Below are 10062 nucleotides of genomic sequence, written 5' to 3'. Positions count from 1 at the left end.
ACAGAGACATGACGGTCAAAGCATCACCCATTCTGCTTAGCCCAGCGTCCAGCCAAGCTGCAGTGAGCCCCGTGATCAAGCTCTATGTGTCTCTTAGTCCAACGTCCTTGGTCAGACTCCAGGTGAGAGTCCCAATCCGTTCAGCAGCCAATTCTTTTGTTCTGGTGCTGGGGAATGTTGCCCAGCTTCCCTACTGAGAGGTGGGTGTGACATTCCCCTCTGGTGTTATCTGGACCGGTGATCTGCTAGGCCACACTAATCCTTGACTCTGGGAGCCAGCCTTACCCTGCTCTGCTGTGAGAGCCCCCACCCCTGGGCCATTCATGCACAGCCTCTGGCATGTCAGCTGCTCCCAGCTACTTGCAAGCGAATGACACTAGCCAATATCTCCGGTCCCAGACACAACCCTAGGAACCTCCGTCTTGCAGTGTCCAGTTATGCCCACTGGATGCTGCAGCTTATATAAATTCATTGATTTAACAAAGACATTGATATGTACCAGGGTTATTATTCCAAGGGGAGCCTCTGACACTCTGCATACCAAACACACTGCTTCAGGTCGACTTAACAAACAGATTTATTAACTATAAAGATAGATTTTAAATGATTATGCGTCAAAGCACAAGTCAGATTTGGTCAAATTAAATAAAAACAAAACACATTCTAAGCTGATCTAAACACTTTCAATGGCCTTAAAAACATAGATGTGTCTCACCACAGACTGGCTACACTACCTATGCCAAAGGGAGGGCGTCCCTCATCAGCCTCTGCCTCCCCAGCAGGCGGTTGCTGGCTTGACAGAAAAGGTTTTCTGTAAACCTAGCGCTGCCTTTGTGGGGGCTGAGATTGGCTGAACTATGCCGCTCAGGGTATGAGTGGATTTTTCACACCCTGAGAGATGTAGTTATGTCGACCTAATTTTCTACTGTAGACCTGGCCTCAGAAAGCCAGGTGCCATTAATACCTGTATCTCTTAGCCAGCCTCGAGCACAAACAGGCCTTTTCCACCTGCTGAATAACAATGCAGCGTATAGTGGAACTGAGGATCACATAGGATTCATACACATATTACAGAAAATTTCCACTTCATCACAACTGGATCTTATTAGTTAAGCTTGTACAAGTCACATAATCATGTGTCCATCTGATGGCCCCATGGAGTTGGTGGTTAGCAATTAGCTTTCAGGGAGGAGAGTTCTGATCATGAACCCATATCCCATCTATGCTTTAAAACCAAGCCTGTTGGGTTGTGGGGGCAGACGGTGGCACTGTCCATGTGGATTTAATCAGCTGTTGTGCGTAATATATTTAGGGAAATCCACTGCTGGGGCTTTCCTCCTTAATCCTCTTAAGCCCAGGAATGCCCCAAAATTTAGTTTATACTTAAAGTGAAAATAACTGACCAAGGAAATGCCTGCTGGGTCATAAGTGTAAAACCCTTTAGCACTAAGTGATCAAAGCTGCTCATCTGTTCCCCACTGGCTGGCGTTGAGGGGCAAGGCTGAGGAAGGCGCAAAACATTTACCACTCACATGCAGTGTCATGGATGAGAATTTGATCCTTTTACTAAGTTTTTAGGCAGTTCTGATGTTCCTCTAGTCTAACGTGCCTTGTTGCAGCTAGTTTTGCATCTGAGTAACTTGTCAAATATACATGCGGAAGGACCTACTTTGCTTGTGACTCCTGAGCACATAAGATAGTTTTGGCCTTTAAATTATACTGCAGTGCTTCTAACGCCGACCATTTGAAATCTCAAGCATGAAAAGAGTGGGACTATTTAAAAAACAAGACACATTTGAAACTCTGTCTGTACTCCCTTGAAAAGTCCCAACTTCAGGATTCCCTGCTGGCAATATCCTAGAACAGTTTTCCTGCCCTGTTTCAGGTAGGTGTGCCATCACAACCGCTGGTAGGGGAAATGTAGAATCCTATATTAATGTAGGCTATTAACCCATATTTAAAACTTGTTTACAACTTGTTGCCATTCACCTTAACTCACTATTATCGGGATTTAGTGTTGTATGAACACGTAATCCTCTAGCATTAGCACACAAAGTGATAGCTTGGAAATACATCCCATTACTGAACATAGCTCCTAATGTTTAGGCTGCATGTCTTCAGGCGTGATAGAAGCTGTTGGTGTCTGACAGATGGGAACCAGGTTACCTGTCACAAGTCACTCGGTAACACTCATCACACTGTTGTGGTTCAACCTGAAAACTAACACTCTCCCCCCAGTGCTGCTGCTGTTTGCCTTTATGAGAGTTGTTGGGCTGTTTTGACTAAGGCAACATGCCTCTGATTAGAGCATTTTAATAATTTGTTGAAATAAGGAAGCGCTTAAGTGAGATGTAAAGTCTTGCTTGTCATGTCTCATCTGGGCGATGTCTCTGTATGTGCTTAGCACCACTCTGGCTTTATGGTCTATGGGCTCTCTTCCCTCAGAGATCTCAGGCAGTTAATAAGCCTCCCTGTCCTCCTCTAGCACCATTACTTCAGCGAGGACATTGCCACAAGGCAACGCCATGCCAGGCTCTGGGTATTCACAGTGCGGGGTGAGTTTGGGCAGTCAGGGTGGACCCCACACCCCATGTATTCTGGGAAATCCCAGCAGGCTGTGTACCCTGGCCCACACATGTTTTTTTTTTTGCTGGCTCTGACAAAGCAGCCTGGGCTTCAAAGCCAAGCATCGAGCCAACTTCCCAACTTGCTAAATCCCCAGCCAGTATGAAAGCGCGGGGCAGAGCCGCACACGCACTGCTCTGCTTCTGCTGAGCTTGGCCTGTCGCTGGAACCAGGGGTGCTAGTTTGGTCCAATGGATCTCAGCACCCTGCTCTGGCCCCCACCCCCCGGGCGCGTGGCACGTGGCCTCCCGGCTCTCCCGCTATCAGAACATCCAGCAGCGCGTACACAAGGAAATCACTGCGCGCAGGCTGCCCTGCGCACCAATCTGCCTCTCCCAAGATGGCGCCCACACAAAGCCATTTTCCATTTCCCTCCGCCTCTACCAAAATGGCGTCCCGTTGGCGCCAACGCCCAACTCTCGCGAGAGCAGGCCCTTCTTCATCAGGAGCAACTGGCAAAGCTCGCGCCCCCACGGCTGTCTCAGGCTGGCGGCCCGACAGGGCGGTGCGTGTCGGGGGGGCTGAAGGTTGATTAGGTGCCGCCCGGCGGCGGGTCCGGCTCCTGCACTGGGCGCGGCCCTCCCGGGGAATTGGCTCTGCCTTGGGCTGGGCCGGCCACCAGCAGGGCCGGGCCTCCCCTGGGATCTGTTGTGGGGCCGCTTCGCTTCAGTATCAGTGATGTGGAGACTGGTGTAGCCAGCACGTACCATGTTTGCGGAAGATACTAAGCGGGGCGGGGGGCGTGCAAGTGCTTGGCGGATGGGATTAAAATTCAAGCCACACACACACGTCTCTGTTTAGGAAGGAACAGCGAGTTTTGCGCGCACCCACGCACGCGCACACACACACACACCCCCCCTCTGTCTAAAGGGACCCGGGCGTCAGGGGGGACCACAAGCTAAATGAGTCAACAGTGTAGCACTGTTGCAACAAAAGCAAACATCCTTCTGGGATGTATTAGAAGCAGTGTTGTAAGCAAGACACAAGAAGTAATTCTTCCCGAATACTCTGCACTGATTAGGCCTCAAATGGAGTATTGTGTCCAGTTCTGGGTGCTACAGTTCAGAAAAGATGTGGACCAATTGGAGACAGTCCAGGGCAATGCAATAAAAAGGGCTAGAAAAAATGACCTAGGAGGGAAGATTGAAAAAATTGGGTTTGTTTAGTTTGCAAAAGAGATGACTGAGAGGGATCATAAGTTTTCAAGTATGTAAAAGGTTGTTAGGAGGAGGAAGAAAAATTGCTCTTAACCTCTGAGGATAGGACAAGAAGCAATGGGCTTAAATTGCAGGAAGGACGCTTTACGTTCGATATTAGGAGAAACTTCTTAACTGTCAGGGTGGTTAAGCACTGGAACAAATTGCTTTGGGAGGTTGTGGAATCTCCATCATTGGAGATTTTTAAGAGCAGGTTAGACAAATGCTTGTCAGGAATGGTCTAGATAACTAATCCTGCCATGAGTGCAGGAGACTGGATTAGATGACTTCTCAAGGTCCCTTCCAGTCCAATGACTCTAGTCCCAGCTCCTGACAGAGGCTTAGTGACATGCAGAATATGGGGTTGTGTACCTGACTGTTTTGGCTAATAGCCATTGCTGGACCTGCCCTCCATGACTTTAGCTAGTTCTTTTGTGAATCCAGCTATATTTTATAAACTCTTTGAGGAAGAAACCATCACTGTGGCTGCTTTTCTCATTTGGGTTTTGTGGCTTCAGCATCACTGGGGCTGTGGAATGAAATGGGCTGAAAAGAGAAATTGTTACTATATTGAAAAACAGGGATTCCCTGTGCTCTGAGCCCCTGAGATTATTGAAGATAAAAGAACAAAGGATCTCATTTACAATTCACCATTGTCGCTGTCACTTCCATTTTTATTACTGCTGCACTAGCCCCTGTTGTATTCTTTAATGTTTAATTCCCCCAGAATGCTGCAGGCTAACCGACTACCCTGGTTGGTGGGATAAAAGGTGGTTTTAGGTGCTAGTGTACCTGCAGTTGCATCCTGTCCAGAGTGATTAATTCAGCTGATCCCTTCAAGTTTCTGATCTGCTCTGTCTTTCAAATCCCCAGCAGTAAGTTTCATGTTTCACCCTGTATGATGCAGTGCTGTAGAGCCTTTTTTTTTTTTTTTTAGGTTTCCTTTTACTTTATTATTTGTGATGACAACCTCACAATTGCATGTATATAACATGATTTGGGCAAAGATCACAAATTATTTTACAACAATGGATATGCATTATTCATATTTTTTTAAACAGATGAGGAAACTGAGGCACACACAAGCTGAACGAAAGAGGTTGCACAACACGTCAGTGAGTGTAATTCTGACTCTCACTCCTGTGTTGTATCTTAGACCACTGCAAGGGATTCAAGTGAAACCACGCAAGAAAGAACTCTCCTCTGTGTTGTGGGTAGTGCCTTTCTCTAAATGCCAACTCCATAACTGGAAATCTCTGGTGAAGAGAGAATAGGATTTGTGGCAGAGTATCCATGCTCTAACTATCATCACAGCTTTTTCTATGCATATTGATATTCATCTTGTTTTACTGGGTTCTTAAATTCTAACTTTGGGTGAATCTGCAGTTACTTGAAGCTTCTTTTGTTTATTCTGTCTTCAGGTTTGCGGAAACTGTGGAGCTGCTGATCAGCCTGAAAAACTATGACCCACAGAAGGACAGACATTTCTGGCACAGTCAGGCTTGGCGCCTCTCTGATTCCACCCAGCCTTTGGCCTGCAACCTTCTCCCTCCAGGCACTTTGAATGTACATGTGGTTGGCAACACATTGACTGCTTGATATAATGGCAGGAGGGTGCAGTGCTGAATTGCCTGGGTAGTTCATACACATACACACCCAGTCTGCAAGTGGTATGGCTGGACAGACCCCTATCCTGGGTCTTAAAATGTGAGAGGAGATGTGGTGAGGCTCCTGTGCTGATCCCTCTGACCAGCTGGAGAAGCCAGATTAGAGGCAGGTGGATAAAGATTCACAGGTGATTGTTGTAAGGTTTCTGGGCTGTAGCACTGTCTACTCCCTCAGGGTGTGTGGTACTGACAGTGCAGAAGGACAGTGTGGTGGTGTCATCTTCCCTTCCTGACAGGCTCAAGTCCTTCCTGTGCCCTAAATTCTCACTCTGCATGTTGGAGGTCCAGTGACACTGATGAAGCCAAAGCAGTCAAATATCCCTCATGTGGACATCAAGGCTCTGAAGAAACTCAAGAACAAGAAGCTAGTGAAAAAGGTGAGTAGAACTATGCTACCAATAGTCCTGTAATTTGTGTGGATAGAGGTTACCTGGAAATACCAGGTAATGTAATGCAGACAGTGGCTGGTATAAACTCCAAGAGATGGAGGAGAAATGCTACTGCTAAAATGTGATAGAAACTTGCCATAAGGGAAGATTATGTCTCCTGAAGGTGTCAGACTTTACATAGATCTTAATTAATTAGCCTCTTAGCATCTGAGGAATGCATCTGAGGAAGTGGGTATTCACCCACGAAAGCTCATGCTCCAAAACCTCTGTTAGTCTATAAGGTGCCACAGGATTCTTTGCTAGCCTCTTAGAGTTGGTTGGGCAACTCCCACCTTTTCATGTTCTCTGTATGTGTATATATCTCCTCACTATATGTTCCATTCTATGCGTCCGATGAAGTGGGCTGTAGTCCACGAAAGCTAGTCTCTAAGGTGCCACAAGTACGCCTGTTCTTTTTGCGGATACAGACTAACACAGCTGCTACTTTGAAACCTGTAAATATACAAAGAGCCTTTGTTGCTAAGAACCATTAAGTGCTCACAACAGTTTGCAGGTTTCTGTAAGTGAGGTGTAAATCAAGCCCTGTATTAAAATAGGTGTGAGCAGAACTGCAGTGTTCTATGCATTAATCTCTTTTGTTTTTTCCATAGCTAAGAAGTACAGTGCCTGTCTGGCTTCAGAGTCCCTCCCTTCAGAATCCTGATCAGATCGTCTCACCTTGGGTCAGGGTCTGAACAAAGCTGCCAAGTTCCCCTCCCTCTTCGCTCACAATGAAAACATGGTGGCCAAGGTCAATGAAATCCAGTCTATCATCAAATTTCAAATGAAAAAGGTAAACAATAAATGCAGAACACTAGACCTCAGAAGTCAGTTACACAGCATGTGACGGGAGTCAGGACTATAATGAAGCTATTGGCTGCCTGCCATTATACGTGGATTTGCACTGTCAGGGCTGGACTGCAGTTTTCCTCCAGTGTTGTTAAGGCAGCTGCTAGTGGAAAATATCTTGTCAATCTCAGTTTGTGTGTTTAGGGAACACAGAGCATTCAGATGCTAACCTGAGGATGGAGGGAATTTACAATTTGTTTTAAACTACAGATGCACGTTAAGGGGCCTGAACTTGGAAAATGCTGAGGGCTCTTGACCCTCACTGAAGTCAGTGGGAATTAAGGACGTACACAGCACCTGGCATGACTGGCTCCTGCAGTTAGCCAGGAATTAGCATAATAGGTTTGTATTATATAGATGTATGTAGTAGCTGAAGCTTTATACTTAATACTGTGTAAATGAACTTCAGTCTTACAGGTGAAACAGTGAGTTTCGAGTAGTGTTTTCTTGTATTTGCTTTAAAAGTTTAACTTTCAAGAAAGTTAATATAGAGGACGGAACCAGAGTTTTAAATGAACACAGCCCTAATTCAAATGCTTAATCTTCATGTCTGGCATCATGATGGCTGAAACATGACTCAGCAAATATTGCTTGACTGAGTGTCACGGAGTGTGGGGGAGTCCAGCCCTGCACCCCTCTTCCTGGGACCCACAGTGACTCTTGGCCAGCCAGTAAAACAGAAGGTTTATTGGACAACAGGAACACAGGTTACAGCAGAGCTTGCAGGCACAGTCAGGACCCCTCCACCGAGTCCTTCTGGGCTTTCAGGGTGCTTGGATCCTAGCTAGGATACCCTGAATTCCGCCCATCCAGCCCCAAGCCCAAACTCAAACTGCTTCCCTCTTGCCACTCCCTTCCTTTGTCCCCTTCCCGGGCAAAGGTGTTGACCTTTTCCCCTCCCTTACCTAGCTCAGGTTACAGGCTCTGGCATCATCCATCCCCTAAAGTCCTCCTCTGCTCTCCCACTCCCCACACAGACAGTCCCTACTGCATCACACTGAGTATTCCCCATCAAGCTTAATTGGCCACTTGATTTAAAAACAACTTGAATGAACCAAGAGCAAAAGTGGTGGTCTTTGAACATAGCAATCTTTCACTAAACAACTTGAGCTACTGAATTCCTGGCACTGCAGCACTGATCTATTGTTTCCATTTTAAACTTTTCAGTCTGTAATCTGGCTATATATCATAGATTTGAGCACATTTAGTACCTGGGGGTGGTGTTTACAGAAGGAAGAGCAAAGCTTGGTGGTTGAAATGCAAAAAAGCAGAAATAATATGATCCTAATGATTTTTCTAATATGAAATATAAACAACAGATTATTGTAAAACAAATATTCTGTGCAGCATGGATTAGTGATTTTGTGAAACCTGTTGATTGGGGAGGGGAGATTTATCTTTGAAAATTTTTACTGCATAGCGTAGGGGGGAGAGTGTATTGGACTGAGTATTGATAAATTTCAGTTCTCTTCCCTAGTATGTCATTGATCTTGTGGTCTAGAGCAAGTCACTTAACTTCTGCCTCAAGTTTCTGATCTACAAAACAAGAAGAATCGTACTTACAACCTCTTTTAAAGCACTTTGAGATCTTCTAATAAAAGTACTGTATAATTAGCTGACTAGTTTAATCATCAGCAAAGATTGCACCCAGTTTTTTAGCATACATGTTTAGTTACAGCATGTGGAAGCCAGTGGCAAAGTTATGTCTGGTTTTTTGATAAAGGAACTGAAAAAATTAGGTTGAGCGTGGTCGAATGTAAAGCTGTTCAGATCTAAATTTCACAAATGGTGCATTTAATGGAGTCTTCAAATATCAAACTCTGGAAACTTTGGAATTCCATAAAGCATTTCCAGGCTGTGGAGGAATTGTTGTAATTGGGGAATTGTAAACCCTGTAGTACAACATTTTATCTTTTAAAAAAAGATTTATGGGAAGACTTAATTGCAGCCTACACGTAAATTCCACAGATTTAAATCAGCCCCTTAATCTAATTATGTACATATTTTGATGACTGAATCTACTTAACCTATTTTATGGTTACTTTTAAACTGACTGTACTATAAAGTCTGTATCACTGGAGCTGAACGATGACATTGTCCTTCTCCCTGCCCCAGGTGCTTTGTCTGGCAGTGGCCGTTGGCATGTGAAAATGACTGAAGATGAGCTAGTCTACAACTTTCACCTGGCCATTGACTTTCTGGTGTTCTTGCTGAAGAACTATCAGAATGTGCATGTTGTACATCAAGAGCACCATGGGGAAACCACAGCGCCTCTACTAAACTGGCAGTAATAAATGTTTCAGAGCACCCAGTCTCCTCTGCGTCTCTCTCCTCAGAGTTTTCACTCACGTGAGGACTCTTGCTCCCAATCATTTTGGGTAGCTGTCTCATTCTGTCAGACTGAGACCTGTGCTGTACCTTGCCATTGTCAGTCACCTCCTGCGTACTTGTTTGTAACTTAACCTATATTGGAGCTGCTTGTGATTCAGCATTTTAGAGCAGTGATTCTCACCCCAGGGATGCACATACCCCCTCTAGCTATTTGCTTAGTGTTACGACAGGTTACATGAAATGCACTAGCCAAGTCAATACAAACTAAACTTTCATACAGACAATGACTTGTTTATATTGCTCTATGTACTTACATTTCAGTGTATAGTACAATATTTATATTCCAATTGATTTATTTTATAATTATATGGTAAAAATCAGAGTAAGCAATTTTTCAATTGTACTAGTCTGCTGTGACACTTTTCTGTTTTTGTCTGACTTTGTAACAAGTAGTTTAAGTGAGGTGAAACTTGGGGGTACGCAAGACAAATCAGCCTCCTGAAAGGGGGACAGTCTCAAAAGGTTGAGAACCACTGTTAGAGCAGCCCTTATGCCACTGAGGCCACGTCCAGACTACGCGCTGTATCGGCGGGTTAAAATCGATCCCCGAGCGCGCTTATATCGATTCCGGAACTCCATCAACCCCAATGGAGTTCCAGAATCGACATGGAGAGCTGCGAACATCGATCCCGCACCGTCTGGAGTTGCATATCTAAGATCGATTCCCCCCCCAGTCTGGACCAGCCCAGAGAGTACCTAAAGTTAAATGAGGAGCAGCCACAGTTAAACAGCAGGCAGGCTTGCTCATAAAGATGAGCTGCAAAGCCAGATGAGTTGAGCAGATTCCCATCCTGAAGGCTCTCACCAGCTAGTCAGGAAACCTTTTCTTTGAAACCTTTTTTTAAGCCCTTCTTAGAATATGATGTCTTCACAGAATTTTATAAACCCTGCACCCCCCCTCCCCGC

The 10062-nt window shown here is 45.2% G+C and overlaps 1 long non-coding RNA gene across 3 annotated transcripts; it reads left to right on the top strand.

Annotated features, from left to right (window-relative positions):
- The first annotated feature begins 3053 nt into the window (after positions 1 to 3053).
- LOC115650833 lies at positions 3054 to 9072 on the top strand. Of its 3 annotated transcripts, none has more exons than XR_004000228.1 (5): positions 3078 to 3130; positions 4549 to 4696; positions 5243 to 5865; positions 6528 to 6709; positions 8881 to 9072. It is a non-coding gene; the product is annotated as an uncharacterized LOC115650833 (long non-coding RNA). The 3 variants fall into 3 exon arrangements; XR_004000229.1 differs by lacking the exon at positions 4549 to 4696 and adding an exon at positions 4883 to 4936 and having other exon boundaries at positions 3083 to 3130; XR_004000227.1 differs by lacking the exon at positions 4549 to 4696 and having other exon boundaries at positions 3054 to 3130.
- The last annotated feature ends 990 nt before the right edge of the window (positions 9073 to 10062 follow it).

Source organism: Gopherus evgoodei, chromosome 4 (assembly GCF_007399415.2).
Source record: "Gopherus evgoodei ecotype Sinaloan lineage chromosome 4, rGopEvg1_v1.p, whole genome shotgun sequence".
In the NCBI taxonomy this organism is placed as follows: domain Eukaryota; kingdom Metazoa; phylum Chordata; order Testudines; family Testudinidae; genus Gopherus; species Gopherus evgoodei.
The sequence above is the reverse complement of the archived record's forward strand: the minus strand, read 5'-3'. Positions and strand labels throughout refer to the sequence as shown.